Below are 15,878 nucleotides of genomic sequence, written 5' to 3' on the forward strand. Positions count from 1 at the left end.
GTATGCTAGCTGTGGTACTGTACTACTGTACTTTTCAAGGTACTGTACTGTAAGGTTAAAAATGTTTATTTTTTGTTTTTTTCTATATATTATTTGTGTGAAAAATATTATAAACCTATTAAAGTGCAGTACTATATAGCCAACTGTGTCAGTTGGGTACCTAAGCTAATTTTGTTGGACTTACAAACAAATTAGACTTATGAACGCATTCTCAGAACAGAACTCATTCATATGTAGGGGACTTACAGTACATTTCTCCAAAGGAGATATACATATGTCCAATAAGTATATGAAAATATACTCAACATCCCTAGCCATCAGGAAAATGCAAATCAAAGCCACAATAAGATACCACTTCACATCCATTATAATGGCTATATTTTTTAAAAAAACAAGTATTAGCAAGGATGTGGAGAAATTGGAACCTTCATACACGCTGGTGGAAGTATAATATGGGGCAGCCACTTTGCAAAACAGTCTGACTGTTCTTGAAAAATTAAACGTAGAGTTTCTATATGACCCAGCAATTCTGCTTCTAGGTATATAGCCAAGAGAAATGAAAGTATATGTCCACACAAAAACTTGTACATGGATGTTCATAGCAATATTGATAATAATCAAAGAATGAGAACACTGCAATGTCCACCAACTAATGAATGGAGAAATAAAATGTGGTTTATCCCAACAATGTAATATGATAATGTAAGAAAAAGTTAAGGTCTGATACATGCTACAACATAGATGAACCTTGAAAACATCACACTAAATGAAAGAAGCCAGTCACATATTATTTTATTATATTTATATGAAGTGTCCAGAATAGGCAAATCTATAGAGACAGAAAGCATATGAATGGTTTCCTAGGGCTGAGGGCTTTAGGGGTAAATGCGGGGTGACTTCTAGTGGGAATGTCGTTTCTTATTAGGGTGATGAAAATGTTCTGAATTGATTGTGGTGATGGTTGCACAATTCTGGTAATAAACTAAAAACGTATGAATTGCATAATTTAAATGTATTACATAGTATGTGAATTACTGTTGTAAAAAATATTTAAAGGATAAGCAGAAGTTAGCTAGATAAAGAATGAAAGAACAATGTGAGCAGAGGGTCTAAAACAGGAAGGAATATGACTTACTAGAGCAATTTTTTTTAAAGGCCAGTGTAATGGGAGTACCAAAATAAGGATGAAAATACAGAGTAGGTAGAAGCCATATCTTGCAGAGTTTTGAAGACTTTGTTAAGGATTTAGGCTAAGATGTTAAATGTAAATATTTTCCTATTTTTCAATAACAGTGTGGCAAAGACTGTCAGTTTCCTTCCTTTATAGTTAACCTTTCATCCTTAGTAAGGAAACCTCTGTTTTTGGCTGGGCATATCATTCAGCTTCTGTAGAAGCTAACTGAAACCATGTGGCTAAATTCTCATCAATCAGAATTAAGTTATATTTTTGTATGGTCAGTGCCCAAAGACATGAGTGGCACACAGTGGTGCTCCACAAACCTTTGTTGAATGAGTATGAGATTTTCATGAAGTCTGCTGAAACAGGATAGGAGGTACATCATTATCCCTTTCTGCAACCTCCTGAATCAAACACAGATATGGTAACTGGAGTCTTAGCAACTATCTTGAACTAAGGATGAGAACCTCACCACATGCTCTATCGATGGCATGGTAGTGATCTGAGGAGTCCCGACAACTACGTGGAGCCATTCTGTACTAGAGTGCCTGTCTCCGGATTTCTTTTACATAAGAAATCAATTTCCACATTGTTTAAGCTACAGTTATTTTAGAAATTTTCAGTTATTTTAGCTAATCCTACTCTTAACTAATGTGAGCGGTGATCCATCCTTCTAACTTTAAAGTAAAATACTTCCTGGCTAAATGGCAGAGAAAACTAATGATTGGGAGTGTACTGGTTAGGGTTTAGACTAGCTGTTAAGTGATAGAAAACCCAAAATAGCAGTGGCTTATACAGGATAAAAATTTATATCTTCCCATGTAATGGAGCAAATAGGTGGTATCTTCAATATTAAGACCCCGGGTTCCATTGATGTCTCTATCACTTCCTTTGAATTCTTATCTGTGGCATTGCCCATAGTGCCATAGGGTTTGAAAGGTGACCTTTAAGTTCCTTGTTGGGTTACCTTATTGAGGAACCAATATGAAGGTAATCTTGATAAATAATATTTATAGTACAAATAATAAAGAAACATAAAAAGTATATATATAATATATATATAAACACCCAAGTACACACCATCTGCAAACACAAAACACTGAAATTAATTTCACAAGCCACCTAGGGAGAAAAAGTAGCCTTATATCTTCATAGTCATGCCTTACATAGAATCTATTCCTCTAGTAAGCAGTTGCTTAACATCTACTCTGTGGCAGGAACTGCATTCATCATTGCACTCGAATGACACATGGCAGAGATGAGGGGTTGGCAGGGGGATATCTTCAGAGCCATGGAGGTGAGCACAGCAACAGGGGTGCAGAGGGAAAAGTGGAGAGATTTCCACACAGAGGATCAGTGCTGACCAGCACTCACCAGCCTGAGAGGCTTCTCTGCTCACCCACTAGGGTGGGTGGGGCTGGAAGCTGAGGCTCAGGCTTTGGAGGTCAGATCCCCAGGAGAGGACTGGGGTTGGCTGTGTGAACACAGCCTGAAGGGGGCTAGTGTGCCACAGCTAGCTGGGAGGAAGTCTGGGAAAAAGTCTTGTCCTGCCTAAGAGGCAAGAGACCATTGTTTCGGGATGCATGAGGAGAAGGGATTCCTTCCCAGTCTGCCCACAGAAGGCAGAGCACCACCTAGAAGAGCTCCAGAGATGGGCTTGAGCTGTGGCTATCAGCTCAGACCCCAGAGATGGGCATGAAACACTAAGACTGCTGCCACTGCCATCAAGAATCCTGTGTGCAAGCACAGGTCACTATCCATACACTTCTGCCTGGGAGCCTGTGCAGCATGCCACTGCCAGGGTCGCATGATCCAGGGACAACTTCCCCAGGAGAACACACGGTGCACCTCAGGCTGTTGCAACGTCACACCAGCCTCTGCCGCTGCAGGCTTGCCCTACATTCTAATTATAACTACCATATCCCTCTCTCCCCACGGCCTGAGTGAGCCAGAGCCACCTAATCAGCCACTACTTTAAACCCATCCTATCTGAGCAGGAACAGATGCCTGAGGGCAACTTACACGCAGTGGAGGGGCCAAAACAAAGCTTAACCCCAGGAGCTGTGCAAACAAAGAAGAGAAAGGGAAATTTCTCCGTGCAGTCCCAGGAGCAGCAAACTAAATCCCCACAATCAACTTGAGGTACCCTGCATCTGTGGAATACCTGAATAGACAATGTAGCAACCAAATTTGAGGCGGTGGACTTTGGGAACAACTGTAGACTTGGGGTTTGCTGTCTGTGACTGACTTGTTTCTAACTTTTATGTTTATCTTAGTATAGTTTTTAGTGCTTGTTATCATTGGTAGATTTGTTTATTGGTTTGGTTGCTCTTTTTTTAATTACTTTTTTATTTTTAATTTTTTTATGTTAATTATTTTATTTTTCTTAATTTTTTTCTAATTAGTTATTTTCCTTTCTTTTTTTCTTCCTTTTCTTCTGAGCCGTGTGGCTGACAGAGTCTTTGTGCTCCGGCCTGGTGTCAGGCCTGAGCCTCTGAGGTGGGAGAGCTAAGTTCAGAACATTGGACCAACAGACACCTCCAGGCCCCATGTAATATCAAGCAGTGAGAGCTCTCCCAGACATCTCCGTCTCAACACTAACACCCAGCTCCACCCAATGGCCAGCAAGCTCCAGTGCTGGATGCCCCATGCCAAACAACTAGCAAGACAAGAACACAACACAACCCGTTAGCAGAGAGGCTGCCAAAATCATAAGTTCACAGACACCCTAAAACACACCACTGGACACAGCCCTGCCCATCAGAGAGACAAGATCCAGCCTCATCAACCAGAACACAACACCAGTCCTCTCCACCAGGAAGCCTACACAAGCCACTGAACCAACCTCACCCACTGGGGGAAGACACCAAAAACAATGGGAACTATGAGCCTGCAGCCTGTGAAAAAGAGACCACAAACACAGTAAGTTAAGAAAAATGAGAAGACAGAGAAATAAGCAGCAGATGAAGGAGCAAGGTAAAAACCCACCAGACCAAACAAATGAAGAGGAAATAGGCAGTCTACCTGAAAAAGAATTCAGGGTAATGATAGTAAAGATGATCCAAAATATTGGAAATAGAATGGAGAAAATAAAAGAAACGTATAACAAGGACTTGGAAGAACTAAAGGGCAAACAATGATGAACAACACAATATATGAAATTTAAAATTCTCTAGAAGGAATCAATAGCAGAATAACTGAGGCAGAAGAACGGATAAGTGATCTGGAAGATAAAATAGTGGAAATAACTACCACAGAGCAGAATAAAGAAAAATGACTGAAAAGAATTGAGGACAGTCTAAGAGACTTCTGGGACAACATTAAATGCACCAACATTCGAATTATAGGGGTCCTAGAAGAAGAGAAAAAGAAAGGGTCTAAGAAAATAGTTGAAGAGATTATAGTTGAAGACTTCCCTAAGATAGGAAAGGAAATAGTCAATCAAGTCCAGGGAATGCAGAAAGTCCCATACAGAATAAGTCCAAGGAGAAACATGCCAAGACACATATGAATCAAACTATCAAAAATTAAATGCAAAGAAAAGGTTTTAAAAGCAGCAAGGGAAAAGCAACAAATAGCATACAAGGGAATTCCCATAAAGTTAACAGCTGATCTTTCAGCAGAAACTCTGCAAGCCAGAAGGGAGTGGCACTACATATTTAAAGTGATGAAAGGGAAAAACCTACAACCAAGATTACTCTACCCAGCAAGGATCTCATTCAGATTCAACAGAAAAATTAAAGCATTTACGCAAAAACTAAGAGATTTCAGCACCATCAAACCAGCTTTACAACAAATGCTAAAGGAACTTGTCTAGGCAAGAAACACAAGAGAAAGAAAAGACCTACAATAACAAACCCAAAACAATTAAGAAAATGGTAACAGGAACATACATATTGATAACTACCTTAAATGTAAATGGATTAAATGTTCCCACCAAAAGATATAGACTGGCTGAATGGATACAAAAACAAGATCCATATATATGCTGTCTACAAAGACCCACTTCATACCTAAGGACACATACAGAATGAAAGTGAGTGGATGGGAAAAGATATTCCATGCAAATGGAAATCAAAAGAAAGCTGGAGTAGCAAATCTCATATCAGACAAAATAGACTTTCAGATAAAGACTACTACAAGAGACAAAGAAGGACACTACATAATGATCAAGGGATCAATCCAAGAAGAAGATATAACAATTGTAAATATTTATGCACCAAGCATGGGAGCACCTCAATACACAAGGCAAAGGCTAACAGCCATAAAAGGGGAAATCAACAGCAACACAATAATATTAGGGGACTTTAATACCACACTTTCGCCAATGGACATCTCATCCAAAATAGAAATAAATAAGGACACACAAGCTTTAAATGATACATTAGGCCAAATGGACTTAATTGATATTTATAGGACCTTCCATCACAAAACAACAGAATACACTTTCTTCTCAAGTGCACATGGAACATTCTCCAGAATAGATCATATCCTGGGTCACACATCAAGCCTTGGTAAATTTAAGAAAACTGAAATCATATCAAGTATCTTTCCCAACCACAATGCTATGAGACTAGATATCAATTACAGGAAAAAAAAAACTATAAAAAATACAAACACATGGAGGCTAAACAATGTGCTACTAAATAACCAAGAGATCACTGAAGAAATCTAAGAGGAAATAAAAAAAATACCTAGAAAAAAATGACAATGAAAACACGATGGCCCAAAACCTATAGGATGCAGCAAAAGCAGTTCTAAGAGGGAAGTTTATAGCAATACAATTTTACCTCAAGAAACAAGAAACATCTCAAATAAACAACCTAACCTTACACCTAAAGCAATAAGAGAAAGAAGAACCAAAAAAAAACCCAAAGTTAGCACAAGGAAAGAGATCATAAATGTCACACCAGAAATAAATGAAAAAGAAATGAGGGAAACAACAGCAAAAATCAATAAAACTAAAAGCTGGTTCTTTGAGAAGATAAACAAAATTGGTAAACCACTAGCCAGACTCATCAAGGAAAAAAGGGAGAAGACTCAAATCAACAGAATTAGAAATGAAAAAGGAGTAAGGCCCGCATACCACAAAAAATAAAAATAAAAAAAAAAAATAAAAAAAAATAAAAAATAAAAAAGGAGTAATAACTGACAATGCAGAAATACAAAGAATCATGAGAGATTACTACATGCAACCATATGCCAATAAAATGGACAACCTAGAAGAAATGGACAAATTCTTTAACAAGCAGAACCTTTGGAGACTGAACCAGGAAGAAATAGAAAACATGAACAGACCAATCACAAGCAATGAAATTGAAACTGTGATTTAAAATTATCCAACAAATGAAGGCCCAGGACCAGATGGCTTCACAGATGAATTCTATCAAACATTTAGAGAACAGCTAACACCTATGCTTCTGAAACTCTTCCAAAATATAGCAGAGGGAAGAACACTCCCAAACTCATTCTACGAGGCCACATCACCCTGATACCAAAACCAGACAAAAATGTCACAAAAAAAGCAAACTACAGACCAATATCACTAATGAACAGAGATGCAAAAATCCTCAACAAAATACGTGCAACAGCACATTAAAAGAATCATACACCATGATCAAGTGGGGTTTATTCCAGGAATGCAAGGATTCTTCAGTATACACAAATCAATAAATATGATACACCATATTAGCAAGCTGAAGGATAAAAACCATATGATAATCTCAATAGATGCAGAAAAAGCTTTCAATAAAATTCAACACCCATTTATGATAAAAACTCTCCAGAAAGTACACATAGAGGGAAATTACCTCAACATAATAAAGGCCATATATGACAAACCCACAGCCAACATCATTCTCAATGGTGAAAAACTGAAACCATTTCCTCTAAAAACAGGAAGAAGACAAGGATGCCCACTCTCACTACTATTATTCAACATAGTTTTGGAAGTTTTAGCCACAGTCAATCAGAGAAGGAAAAGAAATAAAAGGAATCCAAGTCGGAAAACAAGGAATAAAGCTGTCACTGTTTGCAAATGACATGATACTATACATAGAGAATCCTAAGGATGCTACCAGAAAACTACTAGAGCTAATCAATGAATTTGGTAAAGTAGCAGGATACAAAATTAATGCACAGAAATCTCTTGCATTCCTATACACTAATGATGAAAAATCTGAAAGAGAAATTAAGGAAACACTCCCATTTACCACTGCAAGAAAAAGAATAAAATACCTAGGAATAAACCTACCTAAGGAGACAAAAGACCTGTAGACAGAAAACTATAAGACACTGATGAAAGAAATTAAAGGTGATACAAACAGATGGAGAGATATACCATGCTCTTGGATTGGAAGAATCAACATTATGGAAATGAGAATACTATCCAAAGCAATCTACAGATTCAATGCAATCCCTATCAAACTACCACTGGTATTTTTCACAGAACTAGAACAAAAATTTCACAATTTGTATGGAAACACAAAAGACCCTGAATAGCCAAAGCAATCTTGAGAAAGAAAAATGGAACTGGAGGGATCAGGCTCCCTGACTTCAGACTATACTACAAAGCTACGGTACTGGCACAAAGACAGAAATATAGATCAATGGAATAGGATAGAAAGCCCAGAGGTAAACCCACACACATATGGTCACCTTAGCTTTGATAAAGGAGGCAAGGATATACAATGGAGAAAAGGCAGCCTCTTCAATAAGTGGTGCTGGGAAAACTGGAAAGCTACATATAAAAGAATGAAATTAGAACACTCCCTAATAGCATACACAAAAATAAGCTCAAAATGGATTAAAGACATATATGTAAGGCCAGACACTGTAAAACTCTTAGAGGAAAACATAAGAAGAACACTGTTTGACGTAAATCACAGCAAGATCCTTTTTGACCCACATCCTAGAGAAATGGAAATAAAAACAATAATTAAAAAATGGGACCCTAATGAAACTTAATAGCTTTTGCACAACAAAGAAAACCATAAACCAGATGAAAAGACAGCCCTCAGAATGGGAGAAAATATTTGCAAATGAAGCAACTGACAAAGGGTTAATCTCCAAAATATACAAGCAGCTCATGCAGATCAATATCAAGAAAACAAACAACCCAATCCAAAAACGGGCAGAAGATCTAAATAGACATTTCTCCAAGGAAGATATACAGATGGCCAACAAATACATGAAAGGATGCTCAACATCACTAATTGTTAGAGAAATACAAATCAAAACCACAATGAGGTATCACCTCACACCAGTTAGAATGGGCATCATCAGAAAATCTACAAACAACAAATGCTGAAGAGGGTGTGGAGAAAAGGGAACCCTCTTGCACTGTTGGTGGGAATGTAAGTTGATACAGTCACTATGGAAAACAGTATGGAGGTTCCTTAAAAAACTAAAAATAGAATTACTATCTGCCCCAGCAATCCCACTATTGGGCATATACCCAGAGAAAACCATAATTCAAAAAGACACATGCACCCCAGTGTTCATTGCAGCACTATTTACAATAGCCAGGTCATGGAAGCCACCTAAATGCCCATTGACAGATGAATGGATAAAGAAGATGTGTTACATATATACAATGGAATATTACTCAGCCATATAAAGGAATGAAACTGGGTCATTTGTAGAGACATGAATGAATCTAGAGACTGTCATACAGAGTGAAGTAAGTCAGAAAGAGAAAAACAAATATTGTATATTAATGCATATATGTGCAACCTAGAAAAATTGTACAGATGAACTGGTTTGCAGAGCAGAAATTTAGACACAGGTGTAGAGAACATACATATGGACACCAAGAGAGGAAAGCGGTGGGGGGGGTGGGGGGGTGGCACGGTGGGATGAATTGGGAAATTGGGATTGACATGTATACACTAATATGTATAAAATGGATAACTAATAAGTACCTGCTGTATAAAAAAATAAATGAAGTTCAAAAATTCAAACAAAAAGAAACTAACACAACATTGTAAATCAACTGTACTCTAATATAAAATAAAAATTAAATTTAAAAAAGACATGTTTTATATGTGTGTATATATATGTATATATATATATATATATACGCAATGGAATATTATTCAGCTGTAAAAAACAGACTGAAATGTTGCCATTTACAACATGCATGGACCCAGAGAATATAATACTTAGTGTAGGAAGTCAGACAGAGAAAGACAAGTACTATATGTTATCACTTATATGTGTAATCTAAAAAAATAAATATATATAACAAAACAGAAATAGATTCACAGATATAGAGAACAAACTAGTTGTTCATTGGGGAGAGAAAGGGGGGGGCAACATAGGGGTATGGGATTAACAGCTCCAAACTACTATGTACAAAATTAAAAAGCAACAAGAATATTTGTACAGCACAGAAAAATATAGCCATTATTTTGTAGTAATTTTATTTATTTTTAATTTTTTTAACATCTTTATTTGAGTATAACTGTTTTACAATAGTGTGTTAGTTTCTCCTTTACAACAAAGTGAATCAGTTATACATATACATATGTTCCCATATCTCTTCCCTCTTTTGTCACCCTCCCTCCCTCTAGGTGGTCACAAAGCACAGAGGTGAACTCTTTGTGCTATGCTGCAGCTTCCCACTAGCTATCTAATTTACATTTGGTAGTGTGTATATGTCCCTGCCACTCTCTCACATCGTCACCGCTTACCCTTCCCCCTCCCCATATCCTCAAGTCCATGCTCTAGTAGGTCTGTGTTTTATTCCCATCCTACCACTAATCTCTTCATGATATTTTTTTCTTAGATTCCATATATATGTATTAGCATACGGTATTTGTTTTTCTCCTTCTGACTTACTTCACTCTGTATGACAGACTCCAGGTCTATCCACCTCATTACAAATAACTCAGTTTCATTTCTTTTTATGGCTGAGTAATATTCCATTGTATATATGTGCCACATCTTCTTTATCCATTCATCTGTTGCTGGACACTTAGGTTGCTTCCATGCCCTGGCTATCGTAAATAGAGCTGCAATAAACATTTTGGTACATGAGTCTTTTTGAATTATGGTTTTCTCAGGGTATATGCCCAGTAGTGGGATTGCTGAGTCATATGGTAGTTCTATTTGTAGTTTTTTAAGGAACCTCCATACTGTTCTCCATAGTGGCTGTATCAATTTACATTCCCACCAGCAGTGCAAGAGGGTTCCCTTTTCTCCACACCCTCTCCAGCATTTTTTGTTTCTAGAGTTTTTGACGATGGCCAATCTGACCGGTGTGAGATGATATCTCATTGTAGTTTTGATTTGCATTTCTCTAATGATTAATGATGTTGAGCATTCTTTCATGTGTTTGTTGGCAATCTGTATATCTTCTTTGGAGAAATGTCTATTTAGGTCTTCTGCCCATTTTTGGATTGGGTTATTTGATTTTTTGTTATTGAGCTGCATGAGCTGCTTGTAAGTTTTGGAGATTAATCCTTTGTCAGTTGCTTCATTGGCAACTATTTTCTCCCATTCTGAGGGTTGTCTTTTGGTCTTGTTTATGGTATCCTTTGCTGTGCAAAAGCTTTTAAGTTTCATTAGATCCCATTTGTTTATTTTTGTTTTTATTTCCATTTCTCTAGGAGATGGGTCAAAAAGGATCTTGCTGTGATTTATGTCATAGAGTGTTCTGCCTATGTTTTCCTCTAAGAGTTTGATAGCGTCTGGCCTTACATTTAGGTCTTTAACCCATTTTGAGTTTATTTTTGTGTATGGTGTTAGGGAGTGTTCTAATTTCATACTTCTACAGGTAGCTGTCCAGTTTTCCCAGCACCACTTATTGAAGAGGCTGTCTTTTCTCCACTGTGTTTCCTTCCCTCCTTTATCAAAGATAAGGTGACCATATGTGTGTGGGTTTATCTCTGGGCTTTCTATCCTGTTCCATTGACCTATATTTCTGTTTTTGTGCCAGTACCATACTGTCTTGATTACTGTGGCCTTGTAGTATAGTCTGAAGTCAGGGAGCCTGATTCCTCCAGCTCCATTTTTCGTTCTCAAGATTGCTTTGGCTATTCGGGGTCTTTTGTGTTTCCATACAAATTGTGAAATTCTTTGTTCTAGTTCTGTAAAAAATGCCAGTGGTAATTTGATAGGGATTGCATTGAATCTGTAGATTGCTTTGGGTAATAGAGTCATTTTCACAATGTTGATTCTTCCAATCCAACAACATGGTATATTTCTCCACCTATTTGTATCATCTTTAATTTCTTTCATCAGTGTCTTATAGTTTTCTGCATACAAGTCTTTTGTCTCCTTAGGTAGGTTTATTCCTAGATATTTTATTCTTTTTGTTGCAATGGTAAATGGGAGTGTGTTCTTAATTTCCCTCTCAGATTTTTCATCATTAGTGTATAAGAATGCCAGAGATTTCTGTGCATTAATTTTGTATCCTGCTACTTTACCAAATTCATTGATTAGTTCTAGTAGTTTTCTGGTAGCATCCTTAGTATTCTCTATGTATAGTATCATGTCATCTGCAAACAGTGACAGCTTTACTTCTTGTTTTCCTATTTGGATTCCTTTTTTTTTCTTTATTTTCTCTGATTGCTGTGGCTAGAACTTCCAAAACTATGTTGAATAATAGTAGTGAGAGTGGGCATCCTTGTCTTCTTCCTGTTTTTAGAGGAAATGGTTTCAGTTTTTCACCATTGAGAACAATGCTGGCTGTGGGTTTGTCATATATGGCCTTTATTATATTGAGGAAAGTTCCCTCTATGCCTACTTTCTGCAGGGTTTTTATCATAAATGGGTGTTGAATTTTGTCAAAAGCTTTCTCTGCATCTATTGAGATGATCATATGGTTTTTCTCCTTCAGTTTGTTGATATGGTGTATCACGTTGATTGATTTGCATATATTGAAGAATCCTTGCATTCCTGGAATAAATGCCACTTGATCATGGTGTATGATCCTTTTAATGTGCTGTTGGATTCTGTTTGCTAGTATTTTGTTGAGGATTTTTGTATCTATGTTCATCAGTGATATTGGCCTGTAGTTTTCTTTCTTTGTGACGTCTTTGTCTGGTTTTGGTATCGGTGATGGTGGCCTCATAGAATGAGTTTGGGAGTGTTCCTCCCTCTGCTATCTTTCGGAAGAGTTTGAGAAGGATAGGTGTTAGCTCTTCTCTAAATGTTTGATAGAATTCGCCTGTGAAGCCATCTGGTCCTGGGCTTTTGTTTGTTGGAAGATTTTGAATCACAGTTTCAATTTCAGTGCTTGTGATTGGTCTGTTCATATTTTCTATTTCTTCCTGGTTCAGTGTTGGCAGGTTGTGCATTTCTAAGAATTTGTCCGTTTCTTCCAGGTTGTCCATTTTATTGGCATAGAGTTGCTTGTAGTAATCTCTAATAATCTTTTGTATTTCTGCAGAGTCAGTTGTTACATCTCCTTTTTCATTTCTAATTCTATTGATATGAGTCTTCTCCCTTTTTTTCTTGATGAGTCTGGCTAATGGTTTATCAATTTTATTTATCTTCTCAAAGAACCAGCTTTTACTTTTATTGATCTGTACTATTGTTTCCTTCATTTCTTTTTCATTTATTTCTGATCTGATCTTTATGATTTCTTTCCTTCTGCTAAATTTGGGGGTTTTTTGTTCTTCCTTCTCTAATTGTTTTAGGTGCAAAGTTAGGTTGTTTATTCGAGATGCTTCCTGTTTCTTAAGGTAGGATTGTATTGCTATAAACTTCCCTCTTAGAACTGCTTTTGCTGTATCCCATAGGTTTTGGGTTGTCGTGTCTCCATTGTCATTTGTTTCTAAGTAGTTTTTGATTTCCTCTTTGATTTCTTCAGTGATCACTTCGTTATTAAGTAGTGTATTGTTTAGTCTCCATGTGTTTGTATTTTTTACAGATCTTTTCCTGTAGTTGATATCTAGTCTCATAGCGTTGTGGTCAGAAAAGATACTTGATATGATTTCAATTTTCTTAAATTTGCCAAGGCTAGATTTGTGACCCAAGATATGATCTATCCTGGAGAATGTTCCTTGGGCACTTGAGAAAAATGTGTATTCTGTTGTTTTTGGATGGAATGTCCTATAAATATCAAGTAAATCCATCTTGTATAATGTATCATTTAAAGCTTGTGTTTCCTTATTTATTTTCATTTTGGATGATCTGTCCATTGGTGACAGTGGGGTGTTAAAGTCCCCTACTATGATTGTGTTACTGTGTAGTAACTTTAAATGGAGTATAATCTATAGATATACTGAATTACTATGTTCTTCACCTGAAACTAATATATTGTATATCAACTATACTGTAATTTAAAAATGAAAAGGATATATTCATGGATACAAACACATTTTCATGTAACCTTTTCAAAAATATTAAATCCCGTAGACATACATTTGTAACAACCTGGGAAGATCGTCTTTTGTTAGTGGAGATAAAACAGATTTCTCAAAAGAAACATCTTTGAGTGGATCATTGATAATAAAAATAAACTAGTTAAGGGCTTCCCTGGTGGCGCAGTGGTTGAGAGTCCGCCTGCTGATGCAGCGGACATGGGTTCGTGCCCCGGTCTGGGAAGATCCCACATGCCACGGAGCGACTGGGCCTGTGAGCCATGGCCGCTGAGCCTGCGCGTCCAGAGCCTGTGCTCCGCAAAGGGAGAGGCCACAACAGTGAGAGGCCCACGTACAAAAAATTAAAATTTAAATTAAAAAAAAAAAAAAAAACAAAATAAACTAGTTAAGCCTTCTCTTTTTAAAGCCATGAAGAATTTACAAGGCTAATTGGAAGGACCAGCCTTCTTCCAGCCACTTTTGCTGAAGAGTCCCTCGTGTTTCCCAACACTTAGTTCTTTGCTGACTCTTTTGCCAATCCCCTTACCCTCCCTAAAAAAAAAGGCCAGGATAGTTAAACTCTCAAAAATTGATTTTAGATTTGCCAGAAAAATGTTGTGAAGTATTTTTCTTGCCAACAGAGTTTAATCTAAATGAAGATTGAATAATATAAACTCAGTATCACACTTGCCTCCAGTTTATTCACTTCCTTTGCCTTAAAACATTTTCTGCATTAGTATTCATCCTTCACTTGCATTAATTTTGTGGCTTGATGTGTGTTCTCACACTCCTGAATCCGATTACCAAAAATTCACTTACCCAGCCCTTTAGCATTATGTTATTTTATGTATATGCTAATTTTATTTTTAAAGAAAAATATACAAAAATAAATTGCATAAGGAACCCCCATTTACCTAACACCCTGCTTTAACAGTTATCTCATGCTCATCCCATTTCATCTATACCACCACCTACTTCCCACCACCACCTTCTCCCTCATATTCTTTTAAAGCAAATTGTTTCATCTGTAAGTATATTTTGCTTTTGCCGACGTAACCAGCTCTGTTATGTTTCTTCCTTGGGCTCTTCATGCAATTTCCATCAGACAGTTTTTAGTTCCTATGCGGGAGTTGTATCTTCTACTTTGAACTTTCCATCTGCATGTAATGAATGATTGAATCTAGCTGGAATTCAATGCATGCTAAGTACAATGTCTACATACAAAAATCCAGAATGGAGCTAATGGGAAAAATAAAACTCGGACAACACGGCAAGAACAGTAGTACCACAGTGAGCCATCTGTGTGTTGAAGAGAACCTATAATAATGTGTAAAATAAATGTTTAGGGAATTGGTTAGCCCGTAGGTCCTTAAAACCTTGCATTTTTGTGTTACATACTATTTTAAAACAGTAAAACCAGCCACATTTTATATATTGAATCACGTAAATGTATTAGATCATAACGTCTTCGTTAATGGATTTGCATTTTATCTGCTAGGAATTTGAAACTTTCTCTTAAGACTAAGACTAGTGTAACTTTCTGCAGCCATGTCACCCCTTGTTCCTCAAGCTTCTCTGAGGTAATTTGTATGCCTGTTCAAGAACCCTGCCTTAGTCTCCCTACGCTCAAAGCAATAGCACCACCGTGTGGTAAGATTAAAAGGTTTCCTCACACTAGCACATAAAACTTTTTACAGCTGTTCTTAACGTGCTAAGAAACTCTTTAGCATTCTGGTGAAGCTTTGGACTCCTTCTCAGATTAATAGTTGTAAATCCATAAAATACAGTACATAGAATTACAAAGGGAACCACTTATATAATAATACTGTTATAGCCAGGTATTCACAGACTCCAGTCAAGAAGCCATAATATGTTTATGTTACGTTTCTTTCAGAAGTAGCTCTTCTCTATTATTCTTGTAATTAAGGATTGTAATTCTAGTTGTGTTTGCAGGTAGGCCTTCAGGAATCACATAATGGTTTTGCCTTCATCTCTATGAATATTTATATGCTCTATAAGAAGGGACAGGATTAGAGTCTGAACAGTGAAAAAATGTTGGGTTTTGTATCCAGGTCCTCTAAATACTTGAAATTTAGATACTCTTGCCAAGAAGAAAGGATGGATTTCACAGGGTGCTTCTGAAAGTGTGGTCTTGGAGCATAAGGGCTTACCCTGTGTGCCTTTATGGGACCTACAAAGTGGAGCAAACTGGACAGTTAATGCTCTGATACAGCTCTGCTGGGTAATTCCGCTCTGGAGGGCTCAGAACTAATTTCTTCCTCAGAGGGCTAATGTAGTAGTTGTATGTACCATCAGAGGGCACTGTGAGGACTTTGTTGCCAGCCAGGTGAGGGGTGACTGTTGGTCAGTGTCTAGGAAGTTCAGAGCCA

Source organism: Kogia breviceps, chromosome 8 (genome assembly GCF_026419965.1).
Source record: "Kogia breviceps isolate mKogBre1 chromosome 8, mKogBre1 haplotype 1, whole genome shotgun sequence".
Taxonomy (NCBI): domain Eukaryota; kingdom Metazoa; phylum Chordata; class Mammalia; order Artiodactyla; family Physeteridae; genus Kogia; species Kogia breviceps.